The sequence below is a fragment of the Sciurus carolinensis genome, chromosome 5, assembly GCF_902686445.1.
Source record: "Sciurus carolinensis chromosome 5, mSciCar1.2, whole genome shotgun sequence".
Taxonomy (NCBI): domain Eukaryota; kingdom Metazoa; phylum Chordata; class Mammalia; order Rodentia; family Sciuridae; genus Sciurus; species Sciurus carolinensis.
The window spans coordinates 33986902-34002883 of record NC_062217.1 but is presented as its reverse complement, the minus strand read 5'-3'; the positions used below and the strand labels follow the sequence as shown (position 1 = coordinate 34002883).

The following is a 15982-nucleotide window of genomic DNA, read 5'->3' as shown; positions in this document are numbered from 1 at the left end:
TGAACACCAAAGAGATTGACCAAGAGGTAACCTTTATTTCAATATCAGCACGGTGATTTGAGTATCACACACACACACACACACACACACACACACACACTCGCGCACGTCACCTGCAGACACCCAACCCCGCGCTCCCAGGCTGGCCCACGTCTTGCATTTTAATATTTGGAAACTTGCTGATTTCCTATGCCTGTTAGGAAGACCGAGCTGATCGGGGGTGGGTGGAACACTGTGGCTCATCATTTATTCATTGCGACTGTCTCGATTGTTGACACTAGTGGCAAGCCGCATCCCTGCTCTTGCAGGGGAAGTCTGACACCTTCAGGACGAGAGAGGGGGTGCCAGGAGCCCACAGCAGCGCGAGTGGGAGAAGCTTTGAGAGTTGAGGGGGCTTACTTTTTCCTTGTCGGGCAACCGGTCGCACGGGTGTTTGTTTACTAGGGTGGGAGAAGGAATTTCAAGAGCTAGGTTCTGGCGCAAACCAAAGTCTTAAACATCCCTGCAGAGCTCGCCCCGAAGCCTGGAGGTGTGTCTGGCTTGCATCCCGGACCACGGGGTAGGTTATCGCCACCGACTTGGCAGGAAGACCGCTGGCTTGGGTTGAGCTTCCCTGCCCACTGGCTGACCTCAAGCGGCTGGCCCAGAGAAGGGGACGCCATTCAGGGGCAGCGGAGCCGGGGGTCGAGCGTCGGCCACTGTCCGCGTGCTGGTCCCTACACCTCCACGCCAGCCGTGCGTGGGACGCTCATCTTCCCGGGCTGTCCCTTCCGAGTACGGTCGGTGCGGACCGACCCGTAGACCTGCAGCCGCTGGGAGCCGAGGGCGGGGTCCTGACTGTGAGCTCACCCGCTGTCAGCCGTGGGAACTCCAACTTTATCTGGAGGAATCGGTGGGGCAGGGGTGAGCGAGGTCCTCCTCCCTTGGCGCACATCTCCCGCTCCTGGCCCGCCCCTCCCCCGCCTCCCCTGGTTTTGCTCTCTGAGCATCCTCACTCCGCCCAGTTCGGTGCCAGCTGCGTGGGCTCCAGCTTCGTGCGTTTTCCTTGGAATGCTCCAAAACTCGGCAGCGACTAAGGAAATCCCGTCGCAATTTACCGGGCGTGCTCTCACCGGCCACAGCACCCGTGCCGCCCGTCACCGGATCGGATCACTTCGGCCCCCAGATTGCAACTTTGCAGGTAAAGAGGGTGTCGCCTCTGCGCTCCATTTGACTGGAGCTGCACCTCACCTTCTTTTTGGGATCTCGTTTAAGTTTCTCAGCTGCCTGGGAAGCGGGCTCCCTCCGGGGAGGCGGACATCCTGGGGGGTTACGAGTTCAAAAGACTCAGCCTGCTCGGTTTCTTTTCAAGGCTCGGGAAAAGATTTGTGACGCTTTCTGTGGTTGATCCGGGCTCAGTGGGAGTTTGGGGGTGCTTCTCGGTCTCTCACCGCAACGGCTTTAAAGTAGGGGAGAGGGCAAGGAGTGAACCCCTGGTGTGACTTATATGGTAAACAAAGGAGCTGCAGCCACGCCGCGGTGCTGGGGAATGTGGTTGTTTTTAGCCTTTTATGCATTTGGGGAAAATGGAGATCGTGATGGCCCCTAGGCACATATAAAGTGAGCCCTTGGCTCTCTGGCACCAAACTGGGGGAAGGAAGGAAGGAAAGTGATCAATCTCCTGTCGATCGATTATACTCTGCGTCATTTTCATTCTCTGTCAAGAAACAGAAGCACTTTTATCCGTGTTGCTGGACCCAGTCTTAGTGATTCCTAGTTCGCCTGGCAACCGAGGCTCCAATTAAACCAATGACCCTGTTTGCTACTTGAGTAGATGCTTGGATTGGGGCACAACTTGTTGTTCCAGCTGTGAACTCAGCTGCCTTTTGTGACTAGAGACAAGAGGATACTGGAAAGGCTTGGAGGGTGTGGGAGACCTAGGAAGAGGCGGCTCTGATCTCGTCTGCCTGTATTCACTATGGTGTATCCACTGTGGTGTATCCCTGTTCACATGGTTTCCTAGGGAGGCCCTTCCCAGTTAAATTCCACTGCTATAAAATGCAGCAAGTTACTTAAAGAGTAAGCACCAAGCTGAAGGAGTGGGAGGAGATAGAATCAAGCTTTAGTTGTTTTATTAAAAAGAAATTTAGAATAGACTTGTAAAACTAAATAAAGAAGAAAGAAGAAGAAGAAGAAGAAAACCCTCCCAGGGCTCATATAATTATATAATTTCTGGCTTTCCTATCACAGTAACTACAATACAAAGCATTTCACAAATTTTATAAGTTAAAAAAAAACAAAAAAGGGTTACTGGGAGATTTTTAGAAAGTAAAACTGAGTTAGACCATGAGAGCCAGAGTGGGTGGATATGTTAAACCATTCAAATCTTCATTACTGTTATGGTTTGCTACTTAAAGTTATATTTGTAATGCTTACTTCTATTCACCCAGACAGTAGACCAGGAAACATCACCCCCCTTATATAAGAGAAAAAAGTAATAAGACATAAGGATAACTATGTCATTCAGAATTAGAATCAGAATTCGGTATAACATTGTTAATGAAACATTTTAAAAACCATATGAAATAATACAGCCATTCATACAGATCAGTCTATCAGTGCAAGTTTTATTAAAGTGTTTTTGTGAATTTCTTGGATTAATAAAGGCTAGTACAGGTGAAAAGAAAGAAATCACTTGCATTGTTTATGAATAAATGTTCAGCTGCCTTTCCATAGAGCTTTGATCTGAGCTCAAGTACTCAGCTATGCGAGGTTGTAGAGTGAAGAGCAGATTTATATCAAGAAAGGCACAAGAAGAAACACTAACAGATTGATGAGGTTGATACTTAAGAGCTGCTTACTATTCACAGAGTGAAAAAATATATTGTTGGATAAATCATTACTAAAGATTTGCAACTGCAAATTTAGATAAGTTCTTTCTCTTCAGGAAGAACTTAAACTGAACATTCACCAAAGCATAAAGTACCTAAGCTGAACAGACACAAGAAATGTCTCTGGTAAAATCTGTCAAACATTGACAATGTTTCTGAAAATCTCTGATCTTAAAAAATGAGAAAAATTTCAAGTTCCTTGCTTATAGTCATTCTCAAATATGTGAGATTAAATAGATTTCTACAACTTACAAGGTTTAAATTTTTCTAATTTTTTGTTGTTGTTGTTGTACTTATTTCCAGAAGGTCAAGATCAAAACACACAGAATACTATGTAAGACAAAATTAAAGTTCTATATGAATTTTTTATGGTCATTTGAGTTATTAAAATAGTAAGAGACCAAATAACTTTCCACAGAAGATAACCTTAATCAATTCATACTTCACATAAATAGGAAATAATAGAATTAGAGGAAAATTGAAGGTCTTGTTTAATATGTATATATCAAACATGTTCATGCCCATGGAGAGTTACAGCCATCTAAAGGACTAAAAAGTTCTCTGGTCCAACATCCTCATTCAGGAAACTGAAGCTAAGTAAATTTTTAAAATGACAACTTATGTTTGATAAACTATTACATCATTTCAACCTAAAATGAATCTGGAAATTAGGTAACCTGTCTTTCAATATTTGAATGATTATGTCTATCAAGATTTTCATGAACTGGATTATATTAGAGACTTCACTATTTGGCATTATTAGCCTTAAAAACAATTGCTGTCCCTGAACTGCAGATGAAAGAAATAATGCAAGTTCATTATTTTTCTTCTTATTTTATCATAAAAATATCTGATCTTCTAGCTAAATACTATCAATATACCCTAATAAAAAGTATAATTCAGTGTCTGCTGAAGAATAATAATTCACTTTAAGACAGACTGATTTTAACCCCACTGTATTACAAAAACACTTAGAAAACCCAGTTTTGGAAGTATTCTATTATATTTTTATACCTGCATGTTTAATTGCCAAAAAAAAAATGTATGTCAGTTTAGTTAATGAGCATATTTGGCAAATAAAAACTGAACTAATCTTATTTTTCTAATTAATGTTTTATTGGGGCAAAAATAAAGATACATACACATCTGTTCAATAGTAAATACTAGAAATAATAGTGCTTAAAGAAATAAGAAATTTTGTAAATAAAGGTAGATATATGAGAAATACTAAATAGTAGTTAGGACCATAACCTATGGGCTGAACATTTTCTTATGAAAATGTGACCATTTCAGTTTTGAAACAAGCCAGATGAAAGGAAAGCTTAATAAATTATTACATTTCCTTTTTCCAAAATTATCACTGCCAAATATTATATGAACTCAAATTCTAATATATGTCTTGACTTCCTAAATTGTATTGGCTGAGCTAAATTGAACCTGGTAGTATTGGCTTCTTTAATACTCATGAAAAAACCAAAACCTTGCCTACTCACCTAGTTTGTGCCCTACCCTCAGTAACTTTAACTGGGCATTTGTTTCCATTTAATTATAATAAAGAATTATTTTACAATTAGGTTTGTGTGAGTATGTTTTCTATTTCTAATCCATCCAAACACACTGAGAGCTCAATATTTTAAGAGATTTGAGGATATTTTGACCAGTGATGTCTGTTTTTTCAGAGCGCACAAATATAGACCTGATCTCTGAGAACATTAGTACAACCAGAAAAATAAGTTCATGATATAAAGATATATTTAGGAAAAGAAGCCATTCATTTGGAACACTAAAAGTTAGAGACACATTTATTGAAAACATATTAATTTAAACTTTCTTGTTCCATGAACTATTCAGCAAAGGACAGTAATCTATTTAAACTTTTAAAAAATCTCAATGATGCTTGTGAAAGTTTAGTTTAAGTAGGTCAAGAAATAAAGATAATGGTTGGAATAGTTGATCTACCATAATAATTAAACTTTAAATGACACCCCATTAATATTAGTTATGTTTTGTCTCCCATTTTTGAAATACTGCATGTCACAGACTAATGGCTTCTTGAGAAACAACAGATGACGCATGGGCACAGTTTTACACTAAAATTAGAAATGTTAATTCAAACATTAATTTAAAAATATGCCCTGAATAGCTTTATCTAGCATGCCGCATTCTTTTTTGAGAAATGGCAAGTGCAAAGAAATGAATGATACATGCTAATTAAATTCTACCTGCGGTTTGTTGCTACAGTTTTGAAATATGTTGAAAAGTATCTTCTTTAAACCAATAACACGAAGTGTTGGAATTTACTTAAGATAGGAAACAGGAACAAGTATGTAAAAAAAAGGAAAGGAAAAAGAAGGGAGGGAGCCAATATTTTTGGGTATAAAATGTATGCCAGACATTATGTTAGACACTTGTTATCCTCACATCTACTTTGAATCTGAAGTATTATTATAACAACCCAAGAAAGATGAAATTTGCAAAATTCACAAAGCTGCTTTGTGATAAATCTGGGACTCGAATCTATGTCTACTTGATTCTAAAACCAACACTTTTTTTTACTCAATCCTTATGGTTTCTAAATTGAAATTAATGATCTTCTTACAAAATTCATAAACTAATTATATTCTTTCAACTATTTATTGCTTTTATTTTTCAAACTGTAACATTGGGACATAACCATTCCCTTCATGGGGATAGAATATGAAACAAGAGTCTGTTAACTAAAGTTTCATCACCTTGAAGTAGAGCAGAAGGTAAGCTAATTACTTCAAGCAGATTGTTCTCAAAATCATTTCTTTCTTTTTAAAAAGCACCCCTGCTTGGTGCTGGAGATTAAATCCAATGTTTTGTGCATTGCAAGCACATGGTCTACTATTACTACTGAGCTCCATCCCCAGGTCCTTATTTTCCTTTCTTATTCTTGAATATAAATGTAACACTAGAAGAAAAGGCAAAAAAAAAGATTTATTTTCATGAATAAAATTGAAGGTTATAAATTTTTCTTTAAATAATCATAAGATTATAGTTACTGAATAAAAATTTCCCTTCAAACTTTTAGAGCATCTGCAGACTATAAATAAAATGGTGTATTTAAAAAGTCATGTTAATACATGTCAGGTTTATATCACATCTTATCAATGTTGTATAAAATTTCAAGACATGTGTTTTGTCTTAATTTTATTTAAAGTTTGATTGTCCAACCGATTTAATGTCCCTTGGTATTTAATGAGAGGAGTTCTTATTCATATACCCCAGGAGATATCTATCAGAAAGTGACAAATTCTAATAAATGTGTTATGGTATATTTTAAACATGCATTTGAGACTGGTGTGATTATGTCCAAAATCAGTTGGAATTGAATTGAAGGCATAGTGAATGTCTTTGAATGTATGTAATACCGGCACAAAATGGTATCCGTTCAGCAGACAATTACTGAATATTAGTGAATGAATGATTGAATGACTAGATGAATGACACATGGGTAACCTCTTCATTTTTGCTGCTTTGCCTGGCACAACCCTCTTTCTAGAATAACTTGTGCCCTTTGGCTTCCTGTCACAAAATTCTCCATGTACTAAGGCCTAGTTAGAGCCAAAAGCCAATATTACTTCTCTTTGAAAGTTTCCTCCAGATGTCTCAAGTATAAATACAAGCAAAGCCCTTGTTATATTCTGCCTTGCAGGTGGGTAAAGGTCTGTCTTCAGAGCTAGACAGTAAACATCTTTAAGAAGCCAAGAGGATGTTCAAAAATGTGTGAGTTTGTAACCAAATTAGATCGCCATGAATATCATGCTTCTGAAATTAAGCATAACTAAATTATTTCATAATTTCATAATAGCACACTTGGCTGATTTTTAGCATATTTATTTATGTAATGAAGCTGGTTATAATAATGATATTGCACTTACGTGGTATAGTGAATACTGCATTATTTCTTATGCTATAAACTAATTTTCCCACAATTATTCAATAAGCACAACTTCCAGTTTGCTAGTTGTCCAGTCAGCTACAAAGATCATTGCCATAGGATTTATATAACCAATAATTAATGTGCTTTCATTTAAGTGGTGCTATGCCAGAATTCTTAAGGGAGACTTTCTGTTGCATTATACTGTAAAATGAGAGGTTAGAATTGAAAGAGGACAGATACAAGTATTCCGGAAGACTGTGTGCTGAACTAAAGAAAGCCATAGACTTCTTTGGAGTGATTATATTTAGCAAATTAACTTTGAGTTCATGTCACAGACTTGAAAGAACATGATGTCCCATTGTAGGTGGCATGGTTTTATTTATTTATTTATTTATTGTCTTTTTATTCCATATCATGCAGTGTGAGGTTTATGAAATATGTTCCGATGCTCTGCTGCATTTATGATGGTGGTGGAAATAACATGTGAGCTAGAGTCTTGTTCCTACCAGAATGATAATTCATGGCACATTGCATTGTACTTTTCATTTTCACAGAATTAGAATAACTACCGCCCAATATATGCTCATTGAATGAATGAGTAGAATAAATGAATGGAAGGATGATTGAATGGGTCTGTTCTCAGCTGCTGTGCTGAATCCTTTTTTTTTTTTCTTTTTTAACACGTTTGTCTTTTAAGTAACTGGTCACACACCAATATTAAACCCTGAAAACAAAACGGAGGGATGAAAGGATAGGCACAGTGTATATTAACTGAAGAACAGAGAACACAGCATTCTTTACATACAGTCATCTTCATGAGCAACATTTCATATAAAGATAGCTTTTAATGTTAAGGTAGCTTTCATACTATGGTAAAGTGAAGCTGCACGCCCTGAAGATAACTTTGAAAGACACACTTTAAATGAATTTTCTTTTCTAGTAGCTGTAGTTTGTATGTTTGAATCATTTTAAATTTTAACTACTGCCATAAACACACATACAAACATACACACACACGTATATATATGTATGTATATGCATACACATAGATATACACATATATGTGTGTGTATATGTTTAGAAGTGTATATTATAATAATAGTAAATAGAAGGTAAAAAAAAAAAAAAGAGCGAAAGACTATTCCTGAGTGTGATATACAATAGACATATTTGCCAGTCTATCAGTGTTCCTACAGAATGATTGGATGTGTAATGAATGACTTGGAAGTTCATCGATTCAAAAGTATATTTCTAATCAGGTCTCACATATCTTGCTACATGACTTTCTAGATAGATTGCATGTGTGTGTGCACATATACACACACACTTTTCTTAGGACTTTAATATGTGAAAATTACTCTGCTAGATGCTAAGGATACAGAGAGGAATCAATTTTCCATTTTTTAAATATTTCAAGCAAAGAATGATCATTTTAGAAGAACAGATTTTCCATTTTTTAATGTATTTCAAGAAAAAGATGATTATTACCATCTTTTCATATTCCAGTATCCCATATTATCTTACAAATATTTCACTATTTTATTTTCTCCTTGTATTTTCTTATGAAAATGAAGAATGTATTAAATAACACCAATTATATTAAATTAGTAGTCTATACCTGAGATTTAAAACAACCAACAAACATAAAACAGATTAGGTTGAAAAAAATCCAGATGCATCCTCTTTGCCACAAATCACTGTTTTTTGGTTTTTTTTAAGAATAGGACTTAAGTTTTCTAACTGTAAATCCATGTTAAATTTAAATAGCATTATTGACACTATTAAAATTATGCTTCCCCTTTATACATCGTTATTACTAAACTACTATTCAGTGGCTATGTATTTTAGAAGGTAAGTTGTTCAAAGTCCTGAAGAATTTACAGTGCTATACTCACATTACCGCAAACCCTTTGGAAACAATGAAACAAGTCTAAGAGAGGAGCTGGTTGTAGAGTTAGGAATGTAATAACCTGGCTCTCCACCATGCTGCCCCTTTGCTGGAGAAGGAAGGACTGGCTCTAGAGATTCTTGGAAGGCTGAGATCCATTTCAGACTCAGATAGTTCTCAAGTCCTCTGTAAGTGTTTTCCTGTGGACTGCTGTGTCTACTGCTGAAAGTATACCATAAACCTGTGTGTATGCCATCTTTTTCATAATTTTAGATCTTGGAAACAAGAAAAGGACCAGCCTAGCTACATTAATCTTGTTTTTAAATGTTACTTGGGACCTATACTCCTAAGACTACCCACTCTTTGCAAGAACTTTTTACTTTCCCAGAGTCCTCATGGGAAATAACCATAGTACCAAGCTCTAAACCTCTGACAGCTTCTAAAATTAAGGAGAAAGAACATTTAATGATGTGTCCCCCTGTCTGTGCTGTGTAAAATGAAAATGTTGGCAGAGGGGAAAGACTTATTTGCTTATCTGGTTTATTTTAACCTCACAGCTTAACATTTTGATTTGTAGTGTGTTAGCTAGTTTGGAGCACTGAACTGCACATTTTCATTTAGCACTCCAGCACGTTCTTGGAACAAAGTGCAGCAGCAAATGATTCTGCCCTTTCATGAATAAAAGAAACTTTAATGAAAAAACATTTCATTATAAAGGTACTTACGATAAATATTTTCCCATCATGTAAAAACATCAACAGTTTCAACTTGAAGAATAAGAATTGCTTTGCATTCTGTCATACTTTGCAATGAAGCACTAAAACCAGAACCTAAAGCATAACTTAATAAAATACTTAAGTACTTTCTTACTAGTTTTCACATTGCTGAAACTGAAATATTGCATACAATTACATTTTTAAAAGTGTCTCTCTGTAGCTTAATCAATTGCAATAATTACTGGTAACACAAAATACAGAAGACCTATTTTATACTTACGCCTCTGATTTTAAAAAATGTGGATATTTACAAATATACAACCCAAAGGAGAAAATGTAAACAAACTGAGTGTTTGAAATGAACCATTTGTGAATAACCTAGATGTATTTGAAACAGGCACATGATTTATTTCATTTTATTTAAAGTGTTTTGAAAGACAAGCTACTTTCTTATAATGCTGCTAGTCTTGAGAGTCAAAATAAGATCTTCCCATCTTTAATATATAAAAGGATTATGTGTCAAATGTTGGAAGTGTTTAATGAAATTTTCTAACTACTCATAAAATGCATTGGAATTCAGTTTATTTTAGAAATGTTCCAGGGTGTAACAGAATTTATTTTGATAATTTTAATTATAATTAAACAGACATCTAAGTAAATCAGAAACAGTGGTTGCTCACAGAATTTTATATGCTCTTTGGTTCATTTGCATTCAATAATATCTAGTGCTTACATTCCATCACTCCTTTACCTACAGATGGGAGTTTTCAATTCTCTAATTAGTCCTGGGACCAAGCTGCTCCCTCATTGACTGGAGGCTTATGACAATGGAGTGACCCTATATAAATCCACATTCCCTTCTGCCTTAACCATAGCAGAATAATTCCATATATGAGAGGTAGGATGAACATTCATCTTTAGGAACCTTTATAAAATTGTGGTAAGATCATGTTTTCATGGTGAAATGTAATTACAAATTCTATTGAATCATGACTTCTGATGAGATTCCTTTATTAGTTTCTTTTGTTTCCTTTTGATTGGGCATAGAAATTTCTTCCTCATCTGTTTAAGAAAACTTCCTTTGAAGAGGAGCTTAAACAGAGAATTTTAAGGAAGGAAATTTCAGATTGTTGCATTGTACCTTGGTGTATAGAGAAGGGCACTTGATCTGTTGTGGTTAAGAAAAATGATCCATTGTTCCTCCTGCTCTATTATGAAGGGCAAATCATTACATGGTTGATGCTGGGGTTTGGGGGCTATTTTGTGTTTTATACTAAAATGAGTGTTTCCTATAATCCTAAGGAAAAATACTAAAAATATTCACCATATTGATATTCACATTCATATTCAAATATTCATATTAATCATATGAATATTTTTCATATATCTTGCCTAAAATAACAAATTATATGACATATTATATAGTTAATAGTCTATTGTAAAAACAGTTTTAAAAACAGCATAAGATTTTAACTTTAATTCATACAATCAATACTTTATTTTCCTAAAACTTAACATTTTGAATGTTTATGAATTATTTAAAATATAAACATAAGATCTATCAATACATATTTATCTGTATTTTTAATGAGCTATTTTTTATTTCCTATCCTAGAGTAATTTAAAATAAATTGAATGGATTTTGTATTTATCTTTTATAAAAATAAAATTTCTATATCATGGCACACACATTTGGGAGAGGAACTGAAGCCTGATGGACTTAATTTTAAAAAACTATTAGTATTTTTTATTTTCTACCTTAGTTTTTTCTTAATTTTTATAATTATATATACCACATATGCTTTTTTGAGATGCTTTCTATTCTTTCTAGGCCTTTCTGAGGGGTTAAAATTTCTCTTTACCATACCTTTCAATGTATGTTGGTAATCAATTTTCTGAGTTTTTGCTGATACATATTTTTAAATCACTTTTAAAATCACATAAATTGGTTAGAATATTGTAGGTCAGAAGTTCATTTTCTTTCCATACTTTCAGTATGCCATTCAATTGACTTTTGACTTCCATTGTTTCTGTTGAGAAGTCTGTAGAGATCTAATTGTTGCTCTTTGAAGATAATGTGTTCTTTAGTTATAGTTTTTATGTTTTCTATTAGTCTTTTACATTCAGCAGTTGTACAGTAATGTACCTAGATTGTATCCTTCATATTTTTCCTCTTTAACATTCGGAGAATTTTAAAATATTGCTTGATAGTATCCATCAGTTTTAGAATATTCTGCAATATCATGTCTTTAGATATAGTTTTGTACATTCCTTTCTTATCCCATAAAATCTCCAATTATCCGTACTTAGATCTTTAGACTCATGTCATATTATTGGTATCCTTTAATTCTTCTTTTAATGTATTTTCTATCCATTATTGCTCTCTGTACTGTAATCTAGATATTTTATAGCCCTATCTTCCCATTTATGAACTCTTTTTTTTCCTCTGTCCAATCTTCTGTTAAACTAATTTTTTGAGTCACTAATTTCAGTTTGGTATTTTTCACTTACAGTTTTTCTACTTGATTTCTTTTCTTATAGTTTATATCCTTTGTAAATTTTTCCATTTTCTCCTCTGTTTTAATATTCTTGAATTATCACATTTAGTTTAAAGACAGTTTAACAGGATTATGTGTTGGTTTGTTTTTCTTATTTTCTTACATTGCTTCTTTCTTTTTCAGTTAAATATTTTTTTAAAAAAAAAACATGTATAAAAATTAATAGCCACTTTGTCATCCTCCCTAAAGAGAATATGCCTTATCCTCTGGGAGGCAGATAGAGTAACAGTAAATCATCTTAATCCAGTCACAAATGGAGATGATAAGAGCCTGAGTTTTAGACTTTTCAAGGCTCTATGTACTCCTGACTGTACCCTGTTTCTATATTCTAGGACTCAAGAAGTCTGAAGCTTTTTCTACTTAATAAAGCCTTTTGTTCCCTGCAAGTTTGTGTTAGTAGCCATTTGCAAAGCAATTACCTCAAATAGTATATATAAAGAGAAAGCTTTATTTTGGCTTATGTTTTTCAACAGTTTCAAACCATGATCAGTTGGGCCTGGTGTTTTGGGCAAGTCAGCAATGACCTGGGAACACATGGCAGAGTAAAACTGCATATCTCATGGCTGGGAAGTGGAAGAGAAAGGAAAAGAGCAAGTTCCTATAATCCCCTCCAGTGGCAAACACCCAGTAATTGAAGACCTCCGGTAGACCCCACCTCTTAAGGTTCCATCACCTCCCAGTAGCACCACAGGCTGTGTGGACCACACCTCTAACAAAAGGGACTTCAGATCTAAACTATCACAAGATTCTAGAATAATGAATTTCATCTCTTTTGTTTTATTGTGAGACTGCTGAATACTCTGATCTAATTTTTGGCAGTTTTCTGATAAGTGACTTACTTCTTTCCTTGCAAAGCTTATGATTTTAAACCTAAGTGAAGACCTGCTCAGGTTGCACTCTCTTCCCTCTCTCTTGTTCCTCACACTGACATGGGAACTTTGTGTTTGCCTTGGCAAAAACCTTGAGGGAAATTACAGCTTTTCCAAAGTTATTTCATCTCTGTAGTTACTTCATATATAGGATATTGACTCCTCAAGTTCAAGTTAATTCTGCAACTCTTCTCTAGACAGAAGTGTGTTTCTTTTTGTGTTTGTTTCTATTTACCCAGCTTTTCTAATTGTTTTCAGAAGGAATGTCATTCTATCGTAGTCAAAAGTATTAACCCTTCTTTTGTATTTTTTACTTTAATGTAGAAATGGTTAATCAACATGTTTAAAAGAAATAACTTATATTCAAATGGTTTGATATAAATACATTCTTGTATCCATAGAGATGAATATAGCACCAAGAGTTTGGAAATTATTTACCTGTATTTTTATTATTGCCACAGAAGTGACATTGTTCTTGAAAAGGTATCAATCCTCAGTCATCAGAAACTAAACAATCATTTTGAAGCAGTTTTATATAAAATAAAATTCTAAATGTGACTGTTGATATGGCACAAATCACTTATAAGTCCCAATTAATAGCTCTTTCTTATAATGGTGAGTAACAAATACACTCACCATTAACAGAACAAAAAGTAGAAGCAAAAGTAGGGCAGTAGCAATTTGACCTCTTTGTCATTGAAGTGATATTTTTATAGACTTATGGTTTTCTGAGTAATCTCCATTTCTCCCATATGAAGTGCATTACATAAAGATGGGGAAGTTCTATAGTTCACTACTCTTTGTGGTTCAGTTATAACTGGTATTAATGATATTGCTTCAGGCTCCATAGAATGTATTGCATTAAGGAGTCTCTGCAGTAGGGTACAATACTGCATTAGACCGGATCACATTGTAATTCAGGTTACATCCAAACCTGCAATGACACATATGCTCTGATTTTACCAATAGTATTATGGCAGCGTAATAATTAATTATGTTTCTCAGATTTCTGTTTTTGTGGTAAGATAGTCAAGGAAAACATCTTAAAAGAGGGAAGATATATTTTGGCTCATGGTTTTAGAGGTTTTAGTCCACAGTCACTGGGCTCCCTTGTTTCTGGGCATGGTGGAGAGTGCATGGCAGAGCAAAGCTGCTCACTTCATGGTGACTGGAAGCAAAGAGAGAGAGAGGAAGAGCTGGGACAAAATAAACCTTTCAAAGCTACATCCCCAGAGACCTACTGTCCCCACCTCCTAAAGTTTCCTCACCTCCCAGTACACCACCACCCAGAGAACAACCCTTTAGCACATTGCATTTGGTGGAAATTCTAGATCCAAAATATATTCCAACCTGGGTCCAAATGCTCATGTGCATTTCACAGTGAAAAAAAAAAATGCGTTCAGTCCATCTCTAAGAGTTCCCATGACTTTAACAGTTTTCAGAATTGATCAGAATTCCATGCCTGAAGTCTCCTTTGATAGACTTAAGTGAAGGCAAACTCTTAACTATAAGTCCCTGTGAAACTTAAAAATCAAGCTGCATACTCCCAAAATACAAAGGCATAGGGTAAATATTCCTATTGCAAAGATGAGGAATACAAGAAAACAGGGAAGGATCCAAGGAATGTAAGACCAAAACCAGCAAGACAAATATTAATACTATAGCTCGTGACTGGCATCCAGGTCATGTGGTGGTAGAACGAACCTAAATGCTTGAACATCCCTGTCCTTATGACCTTGCCTGTCCAAACTATTTGGCCGCTCTCTTTAAATGGCTCTGCTTACTGCCTACAGTTTTCCTCAGTGGATATTCCATGTTCCTGCCATTCATAACTTCCTGGGATCTCCATTGCAGCTTAAGTTTCACTACACAGCCTCACGCATCACTTTCAGGGACAGCCAGTGATTCCAGCCCTGCAACATTTTGCCTGGCCTTCCAGGCTTTCCTTTGAAATCTGGGTGGAAGCCTTCATGATTGTACGACTGTTGCATTCTGCATACCTGGACAACCAGTATTGTGTGGATGAAGCCAAGGTGCAATTGGGCCCCCTTGGACCATGCCTGCAGCAACTTCTGAGTGCCTGAATGACTGAACACAGAGAAATAAATCTCTGGTGTTAGCTTCCTAGCTTCCCTATGTGAGCAGAGGGCCTGGTACTCTCTTCTCAAAACAAAGTTTTTCAAGTGAATGTACGCTTTTACTCCCTCGGGCCTGTAATGATGGATAAGTTCTGACCAATGTCTGAGGTGCCCTCAAGTCATCTTTTCTATTGTCAGAATGCAAAGCACTTGGTTTATTTTTAGTAGAGTCAGTCCCTTCAGTAACCACACTTTCTTTGGACCCAACTTTACATCAGGGACTTCTTTTCTGGTCAAAGTACAAGTTTGTTTGTTTATTTTAATATGGAAAGCAATTTGTTTTACATAATTGCAACAATAAAAGCTGCCAACATAATCTCAAACTAAAGGACTTTGAAGCCTCTTTTACTCAATTAAGCAAAAATCAATCAACCAAAAAACAAAGCAAAAACAAACACAACTGAAACAATTCTCCAGAAACTCTAAGAACCAAGGTCTTGCATCTCTACAGGATTCACTCATGGTAATGCTACACTTCTCCTACTGTCATACCCCTGTTATTTGCGTATTATGAGGTATTTTGCATTTGGGAAGAATAACTATGTCATGTGATATTTGTAAAGTGGCATTTTAAACAAAGCAAAACTTAACCATAAAAGTACAATTTTTTTTTTACTTTTTTTTTTTTTTTTTTTTTTGCGGTGCTGGGGATTGAACCCAGGGCCTTATGCATATTAGGCAAGCACTCTACCATCTGAGCTATATCCCCAGCCCAAAGTGTGAGTTTTTAAAAATACTTCCACTCTGTTTTTCGCTCCTGATTCTTACTGTATAAATCTGACTGAAAGCAGCCAGCCATTTCCATATCACTGCCTGATTGTTGTAGTGCCTTGAAATTTCCCCCACCAGATTAATTAGCCCAACAAATTTAAATTTAAATCCTTACACAAACTCTCACAACTTGGACACAATGTTGATAAGCTCTTTGCTACAATGTTACAGGAATGACCTCTACTTTAAATTTTAATAGGGTTCTCATTTTTACCTGAAAACTTACAAGCACAGTCTGTATTCCTATCTGCATTCTGATCTGCTA

The 15982-nt window shown here is 35.8% G+C and overlaps 1 protein-coding gene across 4 annotated transcripts in view; it reads left to right on the top strand.

Annotated features, from left to right (window-relative positions):
* The first annotated feature begins 989 nt into the window (after window positions 1-989).
* The window catches only part of Trpc4 (transient receptor potential cation channel subfamily C member 4), a 214897-nt gene continuing 199904 nt past the window's right edge, over window positions 990-15982 (top strand). For 3 of the 4 annotated variants that reach the window (XM_047553089.1, XM_047553090.1, XM_047553088.1), the window contains exon 1: window positions 1084-1180. The gene's annotated coding sequence lies outside the window, so the exon portion shown is untranslated. Of the gene's footprint in view, window positions 1181-15982 lie in introns of all 4 variants that reach the window. The other variant, XM_047553091.1, reaches the window with a different exon arrangement.